Raw genomic sequence first — 23,815 nt, forward strand, 5'->3', positions numbered from 1 at the left:
GCTTCAGAATCCTGCAGTACTTCCGCAACAATTTTTATAGAGAGAAGTAGTGAGTACTTCAGAATATATGTCCGTAACCAAACTGCCTGTACAAAAGTTATTGCGTAAGTACCTTAGGATTCTGAAACATTTATTAATGGATAAAGCACATATCAGTTCCTAAGTAAAGTCTTGACCGACTACGATAGGTCCCATAGTTTTGGAGCTATGGACCTTTCAATTTCATTTTTTTATGTTTTCGACAGCCTATAACTCCGAAAGGAGGCATTTGTGCACCCAGGTTGGTCTATACTTTTCGTCTTATCTTGGTGTCAGGAATCACCTCCCAAACGTTGTCGATATTGTTTTGAAACACCCTGTATATCATTTGAAGATGCAAATAGGAAACACTTAAAACTACTGTAGGGGCCTGTTTCTGTGTGTGTATTTCGTTGTCAGATGTCCAGATGCTGAAGGGTCCACGCAATCTATGCGACGAGCGGGAGGTGCTGGCTCTCTTTGCCTACCAGATCGGTGACCGTAATTCTAGAGAATGCTTTATATTTTTGCTCGTGTGTGTGTGAGAGACCCCTCAAAGAATTTCTGTCTACGCCGCTGCGCATACTATGTATTACGATGAAGATTAATAGTTTGCCTTTAATTACGATTAAAATTACGATGCATTTTAATACGATTAAAGCATAACTATTTTTATGCTATCATTTACATCGAGCTCCTTCATGCAAAGATGTTAGCGTACGCGCCTTTGGCGTGTGGGACCCGGGTTCGATTCCCGGCGGGAGCTCATGTGTTTTGGATTCCACGTTAATCACTACGTTCACGCCTCATATAGCCTCGCTGCTCCAAGGGACGTTACACTCAAAATCCATATCAACTATCATTTACTTAAGCGACATGCTTCAAAAAGGCGTTGAACTAACCAGTTCTGTTCTGTTTCCTTGATATTAGCGCTTGTACGTTCTGTACAGAAACTATATCTTAGTTCAAAATAGAGTTGGTTGTACTTCCGAATACGCCAGCTTATATCTAAAGCAAACGTGGAGTTATAAAGGATTGTGAGGAGTAAGAAACAAGTAGTTTGGCATACGCATTCGACAGAAAGCAGACGGAAACCCCGGTGCTTGCAGTAGGCCTGGAAGCCCAAGGAACATAGCATAAGGCAAGAGGAAAGACAGAAACTGTTCATCTGAGTGACTCGCATGCGTAGGTTTCGCTTGTCAAAGCAAGCAGAGAGACCGCATCCAGAAGATATCAGTGGAAATAATTGTGATAATTACAAGCAAACAATTTATATATAATGAAATACGTACTTTCTCTTATTAGCAGGGGATGCCGGCCATACCGGCGTTCCCTTATGCTACGCCGCTCCTATGAATTATCAAGCAAATAATATTCATCAACCACACTCGTTCTCAACGCAAAGATCACCGGGCCACAACCATGCTACGTCCACTCTCTCTATCATTCTTTCTAATTCACTTTCAAATCGAACCAACGAGTATTTCGAAGATTTAATTAGTGAACTAGTCTGAAGAATTGTCCTAACTTTTCACGTCCTGCTGCTAATTCTGAAGACATTGATGAGACAGCCAGCAAGATGTTTTGGTGGAACTAGCCCGGGACTATGGCTCAACATATCCAGGATCACCACCTCTCAAAATGAAACTAAATCTTTGAGTTTTACGTCCCACGGTTATGCCGGTTAGGCTAAAAGAGACGGTGATTATGAGTGATCAATGAAATGGTGGAATGAATAAAGTGAGAGGAAACGGGTGAACCCCGAGAAAACCCACGCACACGGTGTTTCTACACCGCAAGGTTCACTTGGCGGGGGCTGGGATCGAACCCGAGACCCCAAGCATCAGAGGTGAACGCTCTACCACTTAGCCACCGCGGCCCCCACCACCTCTCAATTTAGGCATATTGCGTACGTTAGTCCACCGCTCAAATTAAGTGAGGGATGCATAGGGCCACTTCTTAAGGTTGGGAATTGCCAAAACTAAACTTTAGGTGTGGTAATATGGGGACTGTGTACTACCTCTGTAAGTTTGAGTCCCCAATCTTGTTCGCTTCTATGGGTAAAAAAATTGCCAAAAATTGAAATTCGGAGATTTTTGTCCTAATTTATCTTGTAAGATGAGGCTTTCCAATAACGTATAATACTAAAGATATAATACTATAGATTTATTCTCATGAATACGACCAAGTTAACATGGTCAAACCCGTCAAATCTCGGGAGAGGTGCATAACACCACTTCTTAAACGTCAGAAATTGTCAAAACTAAACATCTGGTATGGTATTACAGGACCAAGGTACACTCATGTCCAAAATGATTGTCGCATATCTATAACTGTTTTCTTGTAACGATATAATGTTAATGATTTTGCAGGGTACTTTTAATATTGATACTATGTGCATAATCGGGAAATGTATATTTGTGGCAAATCTCACAGCAAAAGAATTATAAGTACGAAAATTAGAATGAGTAGAACAAAAAATTGCTAAGTGGACAAGAAAATTTTATTTTTGTTCTATTACTCTTATTTGCTGCTCTTTTAACGTGAAATTTGCCACATGTCTTTGGCGATTATACACGTACTAACATTATAAGAAATACCGGTTGAATTCGTTAGCAAATTATATTCCTACAACAACATATTTATCGACATGCGACAATAATTTTGGACATGAGTGTACTTGTATGCACTCTGTAAGTTTGGGTGATTCATATTGTCTCCTTGCATGGGTGAAAGCTACCAAAAGTTCGAATTTGGGAGGTTTGAGACCTAGTTAATCCTCTTTGATAATGTTTTATTATATTATATGGTTATATGGATGTCTACAGGGATCTAGTCTTTTTCATAGGAAATGACACATTGACGAACCCTCTTATATTTTGGAAAGGTGTTTTTGGACCACCCATTAAATTTGGGAAATATTATCACACAAAATAGGGTATTTGTTCTCAAGAGCGCGAATACATATCTCTCTAAATTTGGATGATCTTTCTTATCCTTTTCTATGTGGAAAAATTGTTAAATATATACGTAGTCAGTACTATTACCACATGATATATTGACCTGCCGCTTAAGGGCTAGTGGCAACTTGCCGCCCCATCGTCAGTTACTTCGGAGCCATCTCATCTCTACTCGCAACTTCTTGCTCCCATTCCTTCTCTTTACCTTATACTTGCGTAAATACGACACAAAAATGGAGAATGGTGTGCTATATTCCGTCATCTGGCCGTAGAATGGTACAAAATACAGAAGACATTGGCACGAAAGAAAGGAATTAATATCAAAACAACTTTTGCAGGGGTAGATAAATGGTTTGAAAGCAAGGTGGTAGTACTATACACGGAACTACACATTATAACATAATAATAATAATAATAATAAAAACATAATGTAGACAGCGTTTTCTCATTAATACTGCCACCACTCCAAACACTTGTCTCAAAGACTTTCGTTCCACCTATATTTCGCTTCCTTGGATTGAATAACAAAAATACCTATGATCATAACAAAATCTTTTTTTTTTTTTTAACCAATATCTTGTATGTCAAAATGTCTTCTTCCAAATGCAGCAAGAAGCAAATGTGTAATCAGAAACGTTGTTACACTTTCTTAGAATTGGTTCCATGTGCTAAATTCGATTTTTTGAAGTCTCTCCTGAACTAAACTCTTCCGCTTTTACACGATTAAGATGAAATCCAAACTTCGTAATGCTTAGGCATACGGGCTGGCTAGAGAACAGGTTATGCATAACCAGCTCTCTGAAGTTCATTGGAACCAGAACTGTCACAAGGCGGAATATGTATTGCATACGATATCACTGTTATTTTTGTTTAAACTATTACAAGGGCCGGCCTACGTTTTGTATGAGACGTAACTGCATTTTTCTACTGCTAAAGCAAACTAAACTAAACTTTATTAGAATTTCTGACTTCAGATTAATTAATCTTCCCTTTTTCACACAAATAATTATCATGATTTTTTTTTAAATAACTACGGTATCGCGAATTTTGGTAACAAAAGGACGGATGAATAGCGATTTTTGTAAAGTGTGGCTGATTCATTGTCAGCTGTATGAATAGTTAAAATCACTGCAGGGAGAGGGATATACTCAATCCTAGAGAACCTCCTTACATTGAAGAGACCTTGTACTGAATCTTCCGAGTCCTAACACAATACACATGAATAAAGTATTTAATATTAAAAAATAGCATTCTTTGTTAGAGCTTTAAACAATAAGTACAAGAAACTATGTAACACTTACAGGCTGTTGCAATTAAAAGAACTTTCGAGAAGCAGAATTTGGAAATGAGTCTATTACATCATCAAAGTCCATTTTTTGTTATTTCTGATTCGATACTTAAAACTGCCACATTCCTCAAACGTTCCTCAGTCATGGTAGATCTCGTGTAGCACTTTAACCTTTTCAAGACGGAGAATGATTTTTTTTTTTTTTTTTTTTTTTTTTTTACTGAGCAGTTAGACACAGGGATTGTCAAGAAAATGTTTAGAGCTATAATAACGTAAGGGTATCCTTCCTGAAGTCCGTATTCACGTACAAATTGATAAAGTTTGAATATATATTTTTTGGACTTGGTAGATCTTTATCGTAAAAAGCACATAACTTCTTGCTTTGTTGCACTAGTATGATTTCGTCAAGGTCTTCTTTGCCGGCACTAATTAAAAATCCAAACAACGTGTTGAGGTCATCGTATACAGTTTTTCTTTTTCCATTTCATTACTTAATGTGTTCATTATTACATTGAAAGTATTGATTCGGAAGTTTCCTCTGCCGATAAACTCTATTCTCCTTCTCAAGTTTCATCTACTTGAACTTTTCGTCTCTTTTTCCTCTATGCTTCATCCTCATAGTGAGTCACTTTCGACTTTGTCAACGCTCCAGTTTCGTACATGTCAGTCTCTTCTTATACTTTGTATGTACTCTGATAATGATCCATATAAGACTGATACAGTTGATAGGTCAGTTTCAGGTGACTGTAGCTTTTTACTTGATGCGTTAAACCTGGTCAACAAATCTCTCCACAGAATTGACAGGAAAGTCGTTTCTAACCACTTCGTGTAATTGCCTTTTCCCATTAGTCATTCGAAATAATTGTAAGTGCTATTCTTATTCTATTCTTATCTATTACTTCATCCCAATCTTCATTTAACGCCTTACAAGCGTCATACATTGCAGAACGAGTATTTGACAAGGATTTTAGACGTAAGTTGTTTTTCTTGCCAAGACATGTCGTATGTACTTCCCACCTTTTGGTAGAGCATGAGAAAAAATTATACAGGTTATTAAGAAGCATGAAAAAATCTCTACTTTATTTGCAATTACTGGTTGAATGCTTACCGACTAAATTCATCGAAGGAGCACTGCAAGGCACATACATTGCTGTCGGCGTTGTCTCACGTATTCTGGCTTGCAGTCCAGTGTACTCTCCAGACATGTTGGATTCATTGTCATACGACTGCCCCCTGCAGGTTTTTTTTTTATATCAATACCATATTTATCGAGAACATCTTAACAGCACTGAAAAACTCATCTGCTTTATGGCCTACATTACATAGAATAACAGAAGAATCTTTCTACAGGAATACCATTCCCGTGAACGCATCTAATTATTACGTTCAGTTGATCAATATCGGAAATATATGGTGTAGAATATATTACTAATGAAAAATATTTTGCTTCTTTTACTTCACTTATTATTTCTTCCGTGACTTTCCGGCTCATCAGTGTAAGAAATTCCTTTTATGTGGTGGAGGACAAGTATGAGATGTGACCTTGACCTGGATTGCCATACTTAGAAACATGGGTCGCTAAGAAGGGGTCAAATTCGGCTATTAACTCTATACACATTATAAAATTTTCTCAGTTGCGTGTTGACCCAAATTTCTCATAATGCCCTCTTAAAGGTAGACCAACAGCAGCTAGGGATCTCACAACAGCAACTACTTGTTTGAAAACATTTCTCGAGTAACTGGTTTCATCCTCAATTTGAGTTAGGAGCTTAGAATGAATTCTTCCTACAATGTTCATTCTTTTTTCATTACTAAGATGCATGATTTATGGTCTGCCGAACTCTCATGGCTTGTTAAACTATCATTTTTGTGTTTCCAGTCACCGAAGCCCTCTTTAGCTAATTTTGAAATCCCACCGAAAAGTTGGCATGGTATACAAAAAAGTTTTCCGGAACTTTCGGAGTACATAAGGTAAAATCGTTTAACTTTCTGTCCGTTGATCAAAGTGGTGTTAAAAAAAAGTCTGGGTTAAGTAGCAATGTTGCCCCCAATTAATCTTTTAGAGCGGCTAAAATCTAACGTTGAAATGTCTGGATTTATTCCCTTTTTTATAACTTGCTCTCGTGTGTTTTCATTGATAGACCACAAAGCAGGATCAAACACATAATCTTTCTCATACTTTTCTGAGTGTTCTATAACATTTGAGCTCCCTTACAAGAAAACGCATGCCAGAGACTGCACAACAATATACAAGAATATTCATAAAGGTATTCTCGATGTTGTAACGACTATTCGTTATAATAGCGAAGGTAAGCACACTAACACCTGCAATATACATGTAGTCACTTTCAGTAAAATAATAATAGCATATATGATTAAGAAGTAATCTTTAGGAATTGTATTATATTATAAGTAAAGTTGATGACGTTGCTTTTCCTATATTTGCAGATTAATTTGTGCGACTACGAACTGTGTTTCCGATGAAGAAAGAATTCACAGTGGATATTCGTGCAAAGTAAAGGTAAGATCATGCTTAGTGAAATTCATACTGATTTTAGTGTAAGGAATCAAATAATGTTTATTTCCTCTAAGATATGCAATGAGGCAGAGGAATAAAGGAGGAGTTTTATGAACAAAAGAGAGTAAAACTCCATTCCTGTACACAGTGAGTTTTTAAATACATTTTAATCAAGCATGCGTAACATAATAAAACTTCCACTTTTTAGTAAAAATTATGATGCTTCAAATCGTTTCAACCTTACCTCTTTGTAATGATTCATTAAACTTCGTAATTTATTAAAATAGTCAGGCACAGTCCAATGTTCTTCTTGGTTTTGTATACCATGTCATTTTAAATAACCCACACAATACTATAGAAGTACCTCTTTTCCGCCCGGAAACGGATAAGATTAGTATACAATATTTGAACATTATTCAACAGTTTTGGTTTTAGAACTGGGTACTCGTTAATGCAAATTTGAATTCTGTAAAATTTCATAAAACGCTTGGAAAATGTTCTAAATGACTTTCCCTAACACAGGACAGTATGAAATCCGTTACTTGCACCCCAAAACTGAAAATTGTTTTAACTAATTCGCAATAGCAACGAAATCTCCAGAGATTAACATCTAGTTCAGTCTTGGTCTTGCACGCCGAAATTGTGAATCACTTTATTCCATGGAAATTGTTAATCTCAGTTCCAGAAAGAAATATGCTATGTAGTCGCTGCAGAACAATTTTTGGTAAAATCGAAGGATATAAATTACTTTCTAGTATCAGAATACTGTAGTTACATCCCATTTTTTTTTTTGGAAATCGTTCGGAAATGGATTTTCCCAAAACCACCTTCAAGTAAATTTCATCAAACTTAAGAAAGATCTAAATCACTTTCTTGTACCCGAAAGCGAAAATGCATCAGATTTTACGCAGTTGTTATTGTTGCATATTAATCAGTTTTGATAATTACCTATTAGGTTTCAAGTTCTAAATTTTTTCACCGGTTAGATTATGTATCATAACTGCAATTGTAACGTTCAGGGTGTGAAATTGTCAGTGTATATCAATAGATTACAATAATGTATCAAATTTCCATTCCAAAATTTGGAGCTAGAGATGGGGAACAACCAATTTGACCAATAAAAATAACTTTTCACCAATGACCCTAGACTATGTCCTTAATGATTCTTATGATAATATGATATAATAAAGTATTCATCTCAGATGAGGTTACAATTCCCTAAACTTAAATTTTCGAAGTTTTTCACCCATGTAAGGGATGAGCGTGATAATGCAAATTTACAAAAGTATGTCCCCAAGTCCTAGAGAACATTTATCAAACGTTTTTGTTTGACAATTCCTAAATTTAAGAGTGGGTTAAACGTAGCCCTCCCGAAATTTGAGATGAGTGTCTCAAAGTACTCACGTCACTCATAATCAAATTGAAACCCTATATTCATCAATATGGCCATACGTTACAATAAAATCACAACTTAGAAGATAAGTTAGGTTACAAACTTCCCAAATTTTAATTTTTGGCAATATTTTAACCCGTAGAGGAAATATGGTTCATGTAATATTTACTGAAGTATATACCTTGGTCCTAGAAACAATTTACCATTTTTTAGTTTTGACAATTTCTAAAATTTAAGAGTGGATTAATGTACAATTCCCAAAACTTTCAAGGAAATATATCATGGTACCCATGCCCTAATCAAGGGAAGAAACCAATGTACGTATCCAAATGGTTATAACTTGCAATAATGCCTCATCTTACTGAAACTTTTTTTATATATTCATAAACTTATCTAGTGGGCAGCTACAGCCTCAATGCTGGAGAGGCTTTTTTCCAATGGTTTTGTCCGGGGGCGGAGGACAAATCAAAATATGAAAACCTGCACTGAGGCACTATTAGTAAAGGAATAATCTGCACAAGAACGCTGTTTGGGGTAGGTTTATTCGCATCCAACATGGAAGTATGCCTGGAAGAAACACTGATACTAGTCTCTCTAACTCTTTCTTCTCTCCCTGACAAGTAATATATTGCGTGACGTCATTTATAGATCATTTCCAATTTGACGGGAATTGGTCACATAAAATTGAAACTCATTTTATACTTACTTTGCTAAAACATTTACATATCTCGTGGAGAGGACTGCGTGCTACAGTGAAATTTAGAATTATACCGGCGGTAGTTTACTATCAGAAGGACCATCCCTACCGAATTGGTCTATATGAAGTAGCCAGACGAAGAGTGCTCTGGGGGAGGCAGCAGTTCTCCAGTAGCGAAATTGGCGGAAGTCATAGTAATTGGTACGGCAACTTGGACGTTAGTCCCAGGCATGGTCAAGGTGACTTTAACGCCTGGGATATTGTGGGGTGAAAGGCAATGGGAAACTACCACTCTATTTTTTCTCCAGTTTACTAATAGCAGACATATCGTCCCTCTCGAGACAAAAGAACGTATCTTGTTTTGTTAACTTTTCCAGGAGACAAGTTTAAACATTTTCTCTATTTATTCTATCGTCTTTTTTTAATTGGTTTGATATCCTTCGCGTCAGGTATGTAACTTACGAGATCAAATTAATTTTTAAAGAACATGATAAAATAAGCTTATGATAACATCTTTAAACTTGTCTCCTGGAAAAGTTGAAAAAAAAAATAGATACGCCTCTCTGTCTCGAGAGGGGCGATATGTATGATGTTCTTCGTAGGTCAAAATATTGTTCCAGAGGTAAAATATTCCCCTATTCAAATCTACGGAAGAGGGATATTTTGGGAAGGACTATTAGACAAGAGCGTAACAATGCGAAAAAGATAGAGAAAAGAAGACAGGCAAGAGGAAAAGGTTTAGGATAGAAACATGGGAACGTACGCAACATGTTACAGAGAGGGAAATTACAAAATATAAAAGAAGAAATGAGACAAAATAACCTAGATTTGATAGAGAGGAAGGTATTGGGAAGTTGAACAGCAAATGATATAAAATGTTTTACTCACGTAATGAAAAATGCTGATGAAATAATTTTTGGTAAGCGTTTAAAAGATAAGGTAGTGAAAGTAGAATTTACTGATGATAGCAGTGCTTAAAGTGAGGCGGTATGAGCCGGTTATGCATCCGAAGGTTAGAAAATCGGTCGGTATGGCATACTGGTAAAAATAACTGATTTAAATTATAATTTGCGTGTAGGAAAAAAACGGGTTTTACACATAGAAATAAGTACGACGTAGCATTGAGTCATCAAATTTGTTTGTACTATCAAAGATTTCGTTGCTGATGTTTTGAAAGTAAATAACAGTTCCTTATCACCCTATTCAATGGCAGAACTTGTGCTTTTGATTTTTTTCAATATTTGTGCGAGCAATTCCCCCCTCCCTCAAAAAATTCTGCCGTACCGCCCACCTAAAATGTTTAACCTGGATCTTCTCCTGTCATTGACAAGACTCATTTCTAAATTCAAAATTATTCTTTTCACATTGTCTGGACAGTGCGTTTTCAATTATAAGAAAATTAGTGTTGACCACGAGTAAAAATGAGACCAGAAGCTTTTGAAAATGGAAATGAGATTGGAAAGAATCATTAAAAACTAGATACTAGAGACGAGACGAGTGTGTCTACAGAGCCTTGAAAACGAGGCGAAAAGAAAACACAAATACAATGGAAAACAATATTCACTAAATACCTTTTAAAAAAATATTTATTTCTCTTAGGCTGATGATAATGGGGAATAAAATATTTACATATTTGTCCGCATTCTCTCTCTCTCTCCCTCTCTGTGTATGTTTTTCTATAGATTTTTCACGTCAAAAATGATGCTCTTAAGGATTCTGTCAAAATTGCTGCTCTAAGTGGTCATATTTGTTTTGTACCGTCACCTCATCTGATGTCACTTTAAACACTGGATGATAGAGTTACGATATTAACCCTTTCGTGCATAACATCCGCTACAGTGGACACTGCTGATTGATTACGATTGTGTTCTGTCGGAACTCTCTACCCGCAACCCAAGTGCATTCTTTTTCAATAGAAGTTATCTGGGTGGCCTGACGATCTAAATTTTTCTGCCACCTACCGGGAAACTCTGAAAGCAATGGTGTGACGTCGTCGGTGCATACTTGAAACAGGTATTAAAGAGGCGTGGCGAGATCTTCTGAAATATCTTAAATATATGATTTGCGTGCAACAATCTATCCATTGTAGCGGACTTCATGGATCTATTGAAGATATGATTGGTTTTGCAAAAAGTTGTGCTTGCCACTCACAAAAATATAATTATTAGCTCTATGGCAACCAATGAGGCTCTTCAAGACTTCTGACTAATATATGTGTGAAATCTGGGTTCGATTTCCAGTTGATGTCACTACACTTGACTCCAATTCGTTATGGCAGACAAAACTGGTATGTTCAGAACAGTAGCGTACGCAGGATTTATTTTCGGGGGGGCGGGGGCTGAAATCAGTTGTGAAGAATATAGTACATACAGTAGCTAAATGAACTTTTGTCAAATAAAATGACACAGTAAGTTGGGATAAATCGCTGGAGATATGACACACATTCCTGGTGCGCAGGGACATACACAGAAATGTCTTCGGGCTTTTTTTTTCTTACAAAATTAGCATAATTTTAAGAGCAATTAGTATAATATTACATTTTCTACTTTAGTCGCAGCTTGCATGAATCCCCCTGAAAATATTTTTACCTGTTGATGTGCAACTTTTTTTTTTTTTTAATTTAGGAAAGAAACCAAGTAGCCTTAACAATAAAATATTTAGTATATTCGGCATATTTGCTACATCCTTTCAGAACGAGAACATCGATGCCTCACAAAAAATGTAACTGTATAAAGTGATAATTCCATTTAACATTTATCTACCAAAAACAACTGTGCACTTAAAAGTTAAATTATTTTACTACAATACCGAGATTAATCTAAAACAAAAGTTATTTTTTTATTTAAACAAAATCCTCTTTCCATTAGTATAATTTATTTCTATATCTATAGTAGTGTATATAACGAAGGCAATTGGTCAAAGTATCGTAATAGATAATGTAAGCTCTTGTAGGAAGAGGACTGTAGAAAACAATAACCTTTTATATAAAATACTCGTAATTTATACACAGGTTTTATAAAGCGAATTGCAAACGTCTTGCGTTCCCAGATCCAGCAAAATGGTCGATGACATGATCATTTGTGATTTCTAAAGCCAAGTCTCTATGAATAAAGAGTAACGCAATTCCATTCAATCTATTTTCACTTGTTGTGCTCCTCAAATATGTTTTAATTAATTTTAGTTTCTAAAAGCTTCGTTCAACTGAAGCTGTAGAAACAGGAAATACAACAAGTATTTTTAATAGTATGCTTATATTTAGGAAAATATTTTCATCGCATTTGCCTAATGCGGCGAGAACACTTCCAAGTTTTTCTTCTGATTGCCACTTTTGTCTCCATAAATCGCACTCTCCCAAAAGTACTTCATCGTAAGAGTCAGTCAAGTCGTCTCTATAGAATTCAAATGCTTGTCGAACTTTATCAAATGTCACATCACAGTTAGTTGATATGAGATACAGAGGAGATGACACAGCATCCTGGTGAGATAAGAACCTTTCATCTAGAGAAGAAATCATGTCGTCTAAGCATGGTGAAAAAAAGTGTCACACTATAATATGTTTCCGGGTCTTTACAAGGTGGATTGGCTCGATTCTTTTGGAGACCAGCTGTTCTTGGAATTGTTATTTCAACATTTATATGAGATGCAAGTTCCAGAGAATCTTTGAACAGTTTGTGAAACTAAGAATCAGCATTTTGTGCCAAATCATGTATAACTTCTCTTGTCATTTTTACTTTTTCTAATGCACTACCTAAATCGATGCCTTTTGTTTGAAGGTATTTTGAAAGATTGTAGGTCAGTCCCAACAATTTTGATGTGACAATCAGAGCTGGAATGAAGGACGGTGTTCCAATGCTATTTAAAAATAATAATGCTTTCTTCGAATGTTCACCAGATAGTTGGTTAAGGTACTCAAGAGCTGAAACAATTGGTATAAGCATTTCTTTAAAAAGTAATACAGCATCATGCCTATCACACCATCTCGTTTCAAAAAGTGTTTTCATTCTTGTATTATCACAGTCTGGTTTCAATTCTTTATTTTTTTTGTTTTAAAATGGAGGTACGCTTTGCACTGGCTCGAAAAAATGAACACGTCTCTGATATCATGCCTATAGCATTTCGAACAGCCTGAACTTTAAACTTATCAGATATACACAACCTTAAGCAATGACTCACACAATGGGTGTATATTGCTTTTGGAACGGATTTCTTTAAAATAGCTTGGACACCTGTGAATTCGCCTCTCATGGTAGATGCTCCATCATAGCCTTCACCTCTCATATAGGGTAAATCAAACCCGTGTTCTATGAGTTTTTCTTGCAATGTTCTCGCTAAACCTTGACCCGTGACATCGTAAACAGGCACAAAAGAAAGAAAGTCCTCTTTTATAGCAAAGGCTTTGGATTCAGTAATATATCTGAGGCACAATGAAAATTGTTCAACTTGAGAAATGTCTGTTGTTTCGTCAGCTAACACTGTAAAAAGGCCCTGACACACTCCTTCTATAATCTTATTTTGAATAAGGCTCCCAAAAGACTCAATCAATTCATTTTTTATTCTTGGACTTGTGTACATTGAGTTTCTTGCACTCGAGTTGTTCTATGAGTAGTAGGTCACCTCCGTTAACCCGATATCTTAAAAGGGTGCGGAAATTTCCATCGTTATTGACAGGTATAATGAGGGATATACGTCCTGCATCGGAATGTCCTCGTAGAGGAATGTTTTGCATGCCACATAGTCTCACTGTCTCCATTATCCCATTCAACCTTAGCCGATTATCTTCAATAACTTTCTTCCTTTTTACATCTAGTACCTGGTCGATTGGTACTTTCTTCTTTTCTGCGAAGTCTAAACAAAGTCCTTTCAGTGAGAACTGCATCTTTATGGTACTGCAGAGATTGATGATTTCTAAGTGATTCTAAAGCTTTTTTCAAATTGTAAAAGGGCTTGGATATGAAGAGGCCAACTCTTTGATGAGAACCCTTACCAACGTTTCCTTTATCTAAAAATACATAACTTTTACAATACAATCCACTTTTTATCTTCGAGTAGGCAAGCCACTTATACTTGTCCAGCCATTTTCTTTGAAAATGACGCTTGAAGCCCCTAGAATCTTCAGTCGGAAACTGGTGGCTCAAAGGTGGTGTCCAAAGATGCTTCAATTTGTCCAATTTTTCCATATTGTTGAGTTCAACGTTAATGAAATTTGATATATTGTTTACTGAAGAATGAACGTGTACTCTGATTCCTATAGAAATTGAACAAGGCCCGTCATAAATGGGTGTATCACCAACCCAATAGCTTCTGATCTTGCGGAGAAGCTACATTCATCGTGAGTGAAGTCCATTGTGGAAGTACCAGAATCATCACCAGCTAAGTCCTAACTTGCAGAAGTGACAAGTTCATCACACGCAAAGTCTGATTTTGGAGAAATGACTGGTATATCACACGCAAAGTCTGATCTTGATATGCCAGCTTCATCTCCAGCGAAGTCTGATCTTAAAGAAGGGCCAGCTCATCTACAGCGAAGTCTGATCTTGAAGAAGTGCCAGGTTCGTCTCCAGTATTTCCCTTCTTGCGTGGAGTAAAATAAGCCAGGATTGTTCTCTTCATCTGAAAAATAAAAAAAATAAAATAAAATATAAGATAGACACATGAAGAAGTATCTCGAGACACTGATATCAAAAATAAAATTTGATTCTAATAACGTATCTATAACATATTTATCGGTTGGAAAAATCCATGTACGCCGCCATATAAGGCCAATGCAATCCAAACGGGCCATTCTCTATTTCTTACAAAATAGACTAATTCGTTAACAACCGAAATAGTATTTCACTAAGTATTTTTTCAGGGTTTTAAAACTGCTTAACATCGACCATGTAAAACCATTAATACTTACCATAACTGTTATAATAACTAAATAGGGATATAACTAGGATTACGCACACGAAATAATGTCACCAGTTCGCTTACCTACGCATTAAAAATTGCCATAAAAACAAAATTGTTCTGCACACAGTATATGGCATTTTCAATATCCTTCTTATGCTTCAAAAGCTAAACCTCCAATTAATCGATGGCTAGCGCGCTCATTTTTGGTGCGCGTGGTCCTGGGTTTGATTCCCGATAAGGGTACTTTGAGTGCAATAGTTTGGAGTCCGCTTTATACTATAGCTCCCGTTCTTAATAGCCCAGCTGTTGTATTATTTTAGTTTTTGTAATAAAAGTGTATTACTCTGGTCAGAAGTCTATTATTTAAGTTTTCTGATAATTTCCAGAGTCATAATGAATAGAGTTAAAAGCTAAAACCTAATTGCATAATGGAGACAGCTAACTATCACTATCTCGAACAGAATCTCTGTTTTATTGAATTAACGTCCTATGTAAACAACGGGGCTATATAGTACGGCACCTACAATTTAAAGTTGGGTTTCAAACCACTGCGTTCCAAGAGTGCCCCCACCGGGAATGAAACCCTGGACAGCGTGCACCAAAGATGCGCGTGCCAGCCACTAGCTAAGGGGAGGCAGGAGAATCTCTTTGAAAGTTTTGAAAAGGAAAGGAGAATAATGTTCTCTCTAAACAACACCTTAAAACTGAAAATAACGTTGTCTACAAAATTAATTCATCAATTTATTTTATTTATTTATTTATTTATTTATTTTTTGCAACACCCTTTCATTTATTTACCCAACCAAGAAGTAGTGAAATGCTAGTTGCATACGCGAAAGAGGCCGTTCAAGTTTATATAGGTATAAAGTTAAATGTTGTTTAAAAATATAATATACAAATGTACTGTAATGACATATAATCACACGGTAGGAAAATACATGTATAAGGAATTAATAAGACTGTAAATAATGTATCGTTGTTGCACCTGAAGCTAGAAAAATACATGTACAAGGTAATTTTTTTTATTGGGTTCACTTCTGTACTTGCATGACTAGAAACTCCAGAAATCCTTAAGAACAGTTTCCCATACCAACTCCCCCCCTTCTATTCTATGAGAGCTTCATAAAGTGAATTCGTGTTTTTTGAACTATTCTAATTATTAAGACCAAAATTGATCTGAAGAATTCACTTTTTAAAGCTTATCTACAAAAGTGCTAGGCGCGAACACTTGGTTGAGGGAACTGTTCTTCAGGATTATCGAAACTCCTGCTGGTTTATGAAAATTTCGAAAGCTTTTTTGAACCACGTTTGTGTGGCTCGTATAGTGTTCGTTGATTCAATTGATGCAATTTATGAGCACTTCGGCATCTACGGCCTTAAGGCCGTAACGATTGAGGGATGACATCTCTCGGCGATCACACAATCCGATGAAGGGGAAGGAAGAAAGAAATGGGTGGGGGAAGTAAGCGGCCTGGGACCTATATGTGAGGTACCATCCCGGCATTTGCCTGGGGGGAGTGAGGAAAACGGAGAAGAACTCAGGATGGCTGACCTGAAAAAGCTGTTACACCTTTCCGACCGAGTGATCACACCGGGAATCGAACCCGGGACCGCTCGCACTAAAGGCGAGAGCGTTAGCGACTACGCCTCGCGGGGCCACCCTACAGTGTTAATATAACTACTCTTGCAAGCAGCTGTGTTCGAAGCACTGAGCCGAATTTCCTCCAAAAGATGGGTTCCATGAAAAAAGCAATGAATAATAACAACTCCACTGATTTTAGTACATTCTTAAATATTTGCAGAACCTATTATGATCTTTAACCAGCGACGTAGCCAGGATTTGGTTTCGGGGGGTCCATTGGCTAGAAGTTTATTTCGAGGAGGTCCTCCCCGGAAAAATTTGGAAGGAAAACGCAAGTTTAGGCCTTATTTTTACAACTTCCATAAATTTCGGAGGGGGGTACAGACCCCCTGGGCCTTCCTTGGCTACGTCTCTGTCTTTAACACGTAATTGATGGTGTACCCCTAATTCAGATTCAGAAAAGATACTCGAATAAAAAAGTTGGATGATAAATTAGTTGGATCGTGTAAAGCGCTTTCTCAAATTCTATCCATATTTGCTGGATGAAGCCGACTTGTATATTTCCATCTTTGGTGAGCTGTCAAAACCGGGAAGGAAGACATGGACCACGTATAAGGACCACCTAACCATACAGGTAAACATATAGGAGATGTAAATGTTTCGTAAACACATTTCAATTTACACAGCCCACTGCAGAGAAAATATTCTGCGGGCGCCCATCATCATTCATAATTTAATGTAACAACACTTTTATTCAACTTACCTGTAACTCTTTTTCCTTTCTGGTTTCTTTTGCAAAGATTTTTCTTAGGCTGATCCTCCACGAGAATTCTTCAATCACAAGACAGTATTTAAACAAAGATTTTAAAACTCTCCCTGACGTTTCCCTCTCGTACTCACTTCTGGAACGTTCTAGATAATAGAAGCAGATAAGCCCAAGATTGCAACAAAATGAGAATCGACCAATGAGAAGGTGAGCTTTCATCACATGAAGAGAGAATTATAGCTTGCGATCATTCGCGCGAAACGGGAAGACAATGTCGTCTTCTTCAAGGGAAGGACTAACGGGAATGAATTTCCCGTAACCAAATTCCGCAATTCAAGACCATTATCAATGATACACCTCGTGTGCCGAACAGCCTTCGGGCACTGTCCTCTTTTTCGAAGTCACCATCTAGAATGAGACGAATATTTAAAGCTATACTATCGTTATCATATGCAGCTGTTTATTTTCCTTTGATAAACAGAAAACAATTTTTCTCTGTTTTTTTAATGGAATAAACATTTTACTTGCACAGTAAAAACACAACTTTCCGTAGTCAAGAAAGAATAAGATACAGTAGCTATTCCATTAATGTCATTGCTTCAGAATAGCTACCTTTCAACTAGATCATTTAATAATAATAATAATAATAATAATAATTTTGCTGTGTTGTAACATTGTAGCTTAAGGTAGTATGGAGCACGGTAAGATATCCAAAACCATGACAAATTTTGAAATGATTTTAATGTAGTTAGTTAACAACTTCATCACCGGGAAAGTGGAAATAGCCAACGCATGGCCATATATCTCTATCTCACGTTGGCTATTTCAAAATATACAAACTATTTATTGGAGGGTTCAAATTCCCCTGCGAGCTAAAAACGAATAAAAACCCGAGTAGTAGCTGGGTTGTCACTTTTAGCTGCAGACCTCGGTGCTAGAAAGTGATAAGGGACGTAAAACTGGAAACAAAGCAAACAAGGTATTGTTGTGACATCAATTATCTCGGAAGTAGCATATAGTTATGGGTTCTCCAACTATGACACGAGATCACATCACTGTGTAGGCCATGAGCGTCTGCAATAGATTTCTAAGGGGGAAGGATTTTCCATGGGGGAAGCCTTGTAAAGTATGCAATCTTCTCCTGAAATCCCTGAAAATGTAAGGAAATCGTATAAATCAGGAAGGGGCAAAAGTTCCCCTCGTTCCTCCATCTCTGTGCGCTCCTGGTGCAGGCCATTTCTCAAAGTATTATTTCGCCTTGAAACAGACGCACCTTTTGTTGAGCAATATAAGTTTAATATAACTTATTTACCTGCTTGCTTCTCCTCCGGGGCAGGATAATTCTCCGCGAATATATCAATGAAACTCGAATGTAACTTATATTACGTTGTTCGTTTATTTCAGTTTTATAAAATTAAAGAATTGACTTCAGTTAATAGTGTGCATATCCTTTCCAAAATCTGAGAGCGTCTAATTCTCCAAATTAAAATATAGTCTATGTATATATCTTTTCTTCACTAATGCGAAAGAAAATTGCAGTTCTCTTTCGGGAAAGACTGCATTTTCTCGATTTTCTTTCTTTTTTTAAGGTTTTTTAGAGTCTTTTTTACTACTTTAATCTAAACATTATGATTTCTCAAAATTACGGGGGGGAAGCGCTGTAGCCCCATCAGCTCCCCCCTTGCGTACGCCTGTGGTTCAGAACACCTCCAAAAAAGACCATCTTTCCTGAAATCAAACTGAAATCAGAAACATGTATACCTGTACGCACAAACTGCCTTGAACATATGATACTCAGTATATTGTGGATGACAGAAGTGAATCAGCATGAGTGAGTGAAGAAAAGAAACTGAAGATCCTCCCCTGAATAGAAGGAACCAAAGACGACAACAAGCAAAACTGTGGTGGTCAAAATATGGCAATAAGGTTTCTCAGAATATTTCTTCATTTCTTAAAATTAACAATGTAAGTATTACAGGAAATGAACAAATTGATTTGTTTTCGTAGTTATTTACAGAGTACGTTGTAAATGACATTGTTCCAGAACAATCTGTATGCGAATCAAAATGCCAAGGAACATGACAGTGTCAGTCTTAAGATGAAGTTTTAAGTTGTAAAGTTGTAGCTGACTTAATGTCAGTAAACCGGTTTGACCTCATATGGAGATATCTACATTTATATGATAATTCACAGCCTCGAAATGCGAACGACAGATTTTATAAGTTAGGATATGTACTGAATAAACTGAAGGAGAGATTCGAATTTGCTGTGAATGATGAAGAGTATGAAAGCATTGAGGACAAATCATGCCATTCAATGGTAGACGTAACATAAACGAATGCATACCCACCAATCCGAAAGCTTGGGGTGAAAATTTTGATAAAGGCATGGAGTAGTAGTTACATGTACGATTTTGTTGAATATGTTGACTTTTAACTCTTATTACTTGTACCAAAATCACTTTGGCAAGTTTTCTACAATATAATGTTTATCCCATTTATTTTTTAGTGTAATTTTGCAAACTTTGTGTCACAATTCAAAAATGATTAGCTTATCCAAAACGCAAGAAGTCCATTCAAGTGGACAGATAAAGTTAATAATTAAATTCTGCTGAGAAAATATCAAATTTCAAAATTTTCGGTTGTACATGTCATAGTACATCAAGAACAATTTGGAAGAAAAAAAATAATCATTACATGTCAATGAGAACATAAATCATACATGTAAGGGTTAAGATTTATAGGGGAAATAGGGATGCATAAGTGTAATTAGATATTTCAATGCTGTCGTGAGAGAAGAATAAGAAGGCAGAGTCGTAGGAACATTTGGTTCAGACGAAAGAAAAGAAAGAGAAAAGGGACTGGCCAATTTTCGTAAACACAATTCACAGTAATTGGAAATACTTGGTTAAATCAGCACAAGATAAGAAGATATAGATGGCAACCCTCAAAAGATGTCTTAAGATATCAAATATACCATGTTATCATTCAGGGCAAGTATAGCTCGAAGAGTGCGAAGATACTTCTCGATCCCATATTATGTATAATCATAACCTTTTCAGTAGAGTGGGGTCACTTGGTGCAGTTTTTGTAACCAGATATCAGATTTTTTTGTAATTAGATCTAGTAAATTTTTGTACTCTTTTATGGCCCCTTTTTGAATGGTGAAAAGAGGGTATCGGGCTGTGTACTCGTTCTCTTTTATGACCCCCTATTCAAAAACCAGTGGGTGTGTACTCTTTTACGACTACTATTTTAACATAGCAGAGAATACGAACACAAGTCTACGACCATGTCTCGTTCTCTTTTGCAGCACCTTTATAACATAGCAGAGCTAATAAGAGTATGACTGACTAATTTTTAAACTCTAGCAGAGATGTACCTTTTATCAACCCCTATGCAACATAGCAGAAATTACATAAGAAACGCTACATCGCAGAGATTACAAACACAACTATGGTGTATATCAAACCCTTATGTGACATAGCAAAACTTACATAAGAAAGGCTACTAACATAATAGGGGTGTACTCGTTCTCTTTTATGATATATTTTCTCAACCCCTATTTTAAAATAGCATTACTTACGACTACGAACACATATTCTAATGAGAGATTACATCGAGATAACGAACAAAATTATGGCGTATTTTCGCAAACTCCATGTAACATAGCAGAGCTAATAAAGTAGTATAACTTTTTCTCAACCCTTATGTAACATTGCCGAAATTACACAAGCACTCACGTAGCACTACATGTCCCAAAATTACCGACCATCGAGGTCAAAGGTCAAATATTTAAACCTGAATAAATTGTAAACGGAGAAACGTATTGAGGTACTGTTTCCGCAATTAGTACTAGGTCATCAACTACTGCATGTCGCAAAACTACTGACCATCCTTGTTAAAGGTCAAATACAGGTTGGTCGTGCACCAATGATGGAAAATTTGAGAGGTAAATCTACAGGTAAAAAGAAGCAAAAAATGTCATATAAACATTGGGTGAGTGCGGCTTCGTTTGGACGCTAGAGGCATCTGAAATGTCACCTTCCGAGGCGGCAATTTGCAATATTGCAAGAACGGAGAGAAATACGAATGTCGGGTCAAAACATATCAAAGGAAATCCCATCCGAAGAATTCAATTATGCATAATTGATGGCGAAACAGTGGCGGCGCCAGAGGGGACACAAAGGAAATGATTGAAACGTGAAGAAATGTGAACAATTTACACTGAAAACGTGTAGGAGGGAATGTTATATGGAACATGCAGCAACAAATGTTAATGAATAAAGGCAACAATGACTACGCTGTAGGTACACTATGGGAGGCGGAATGTAGTTAGTAAAAACCATTTTTATATTGGAGTTAGTAAAAACATTCTGAACAATTTCCAAACACAAAAAGCCAGAGCGAAGTTAAGCAGAGTATTTTATTTTGTTATTTGTGTGAAATATATTTTTCTTTCTTTCTTCCTATGTACCATGGGTAAAATTGGGTCTCGAAAGGTATGAGGAGGCATGAGGCACGCCGCCCACCGTGCCTATCTGTGCCCATTGTAAATTTTTAGAAAGTGGAGGGATGCCACAGATATTTTCTGGAAGTGAAGGGACCATGTCCTCCGCATTCCCCCGCAGTTTTACCCCTACTATATATGAGAATTAACATTTCCGCTTATTCTTATTATGGAAAGAACAAAATAGATATTCAGAACAGTTTTGGTTTTCAAACACTTAAGGCCAAGAAGCAAGCATATCTCCATGAAATAAGCATATCATTTCCTTTCTTTCTTTCTTGACTCTTCTATCTACCTAGTCGATCGTCTGAAGGCAAAACATCGCAAAGGAAATAAGCTGATTCGAAACGTGCCAATGTAGCTTCTAAGCGGGGTTGGATGTTCATTTTTTATTTTCCTGCTTTCATGAAATTTTTTTTTCGCTTCTGTACGATGGACTTAGTTTCCTATCCGATGAACAAAACCTTTCTTGTAAAATTCAGCCTGCGTAAAGGTTGCAGTCTTTCCCCGCCACTGTCCACAACAACGTGGTTTGATTAACTTGTTGCAAAGAACCTGTGTGAAAGACTGATAGCTACACAATATATTGACAGAATGGAAGTCTTAATTTTAGTACTGAAGCTGCCCTCAGACAGAAAAGGAAGTTACCCGTAGGCGTGGCTTCTGTTCCTTGTGACATTGTGTTAAAAACAGACACAAGGTCAGTTGTCAGTTGCTTAGTTCTTTGTAAAACTACTGATGAGGCTTTTCGCTTTTATACAAATCGTTGTTATTTGAAGCCTCTTTATTCCTTATAAAAACAGTATATCCAGATTCACGGAAGCCCACAGGAATTGTAATAGAAAGTTGAAAACTCTTTATCATTTAGATCCTTTTATTATTGTTATTAGTAGTGGTAGTAGTAATAGTAGTGGTATTATTATTATTATTATTATTATTATTATTATTATTATTATTATTATTATAACATAATAGTTTTCGTTAGTCCTCACAGCAATTAATACTTAGCAGGAGCGGTGAAAGTGCTTGGGAACGCGGGGGACGCCGTCCCTCACCTCCAAAAAATGTGTACGACATCCCCCAGTTCATAAATAAATACAATGGGCAAAGATAGGCATGGGGGACGGCGTGACGTCATGCCGCTACTTATCTTTTCAGATTCACTTTATCCCTGCTTAGCACGAAATCGATACCAGAGTTAGTAGGACAGGTACTCTTTATTGATAAAAATCGTAATTAGCCAGTTATTAAAAGCAATATTTCTCTGTCTAAATGTAGAAGAGAGAGGACAATGGAAGTTACTATTGCCACGTATAAAAATGAAACATGTGTTCAACACCGACTACGTATAATTGAAGGAAATTTTTAAAAAGCGAAATGCCTACACATTTTCAAAAGTAAAATTAAAATAATTACTAAAATCATTCATAGAAAGTCTCAGGGGTACCAAGTTCACCCTCTTAAATCCGCTTCAGAGCGTTCGAGTCCAAATTAAAGTAAAGTTAAAGCATGGAATACCCAGTTTCGATTCCCGGTGGGAGTTCATGTGGTTCAGAATCGACGCTAATTAGTAAGTCCACGTCTCATATAGCCTCGCTGAAAAGGACGTTAAACTCAAAATCAACTCAAGAAAAGTTAAGACAATGAGAAAGTTTTAAACTGTTTTGTCGTATGCAATTCTATGTTAAATAAAACTACAACACTTATTGATAATGGAAGCATCGTCAGAAATACAGTATCCAATAAAGCAAACTTTTCGAGGAGAATTTGTCTGAAGATACATACAAATATTGAAAATAATTTTAAAAGGTGCATAATGCAGAAATACTATTTTATCGCGTATGAACTTGAGGTTTCTAGAACAGCAAATTCTGACCACATATTAATACCGCAGAAAGAGAATATGATCAAGATATGGACTAAACCATAGTTTTCAATATTATACAGTGTAAATAAAGTAGGATTGAAATCCATTTTATCCAGTGTATACCTGAGCTATAGCCCCTATAACCTTCCCCTTGGATCCGCGCCTGTTGAAAACAATTCATATTTCATATCTTCATACACGGTACGATTAAGCACTGGATCTATTGAAATCTTACTACGTAATAATTATCGAGTGTGTGCACTTTTTCTAATAAAGCTCATAGTATGTTCCGTCATAATATAAATTGTCACTGTGTGCTAATGTG

At 36.6% G+C, this 23,815-nt stretch overlaps 1 protein-coding gene across 4 annotated transcripts in view; it reads left to right on the top strand.

Moving 5' to 3' along the window:
• The window catches only part of vri (nuclear factor interleukin-3-regulated vrille), a 1,376,222-nt gene that overhangs the window by 150,998 nt on the left and 1,201,409 nt on the right, over positions 1-23,815 (top strand). For all 4 annotated transcript variants that reach the window (XR_014131906.1, XM_081762650.1, XM_081762656.1 and 1 more), the window contains exon 2: positions 6,715-6,787. The gene's annotated coding sequence lies outside the window, so the exon portion shown is untranslated. The remainder of the gene's footprint in view (positions 1-6,714; positions 6,788-23,815) is intronic.

Source organism: Thermobia domestica, chromosome 6 (genome assembly GCF_964235325.1).
Source record: "Thermobia domestica chromosome 6, izTheDome1.hap1.1, whole genome shotgun sequence".
Lineage (NCBI taxonomy): Eukaryota > Metazoa > Arthropoda > Insecta > Zygentoma > Lepismatidae > Thermobia > Thermobia domestica.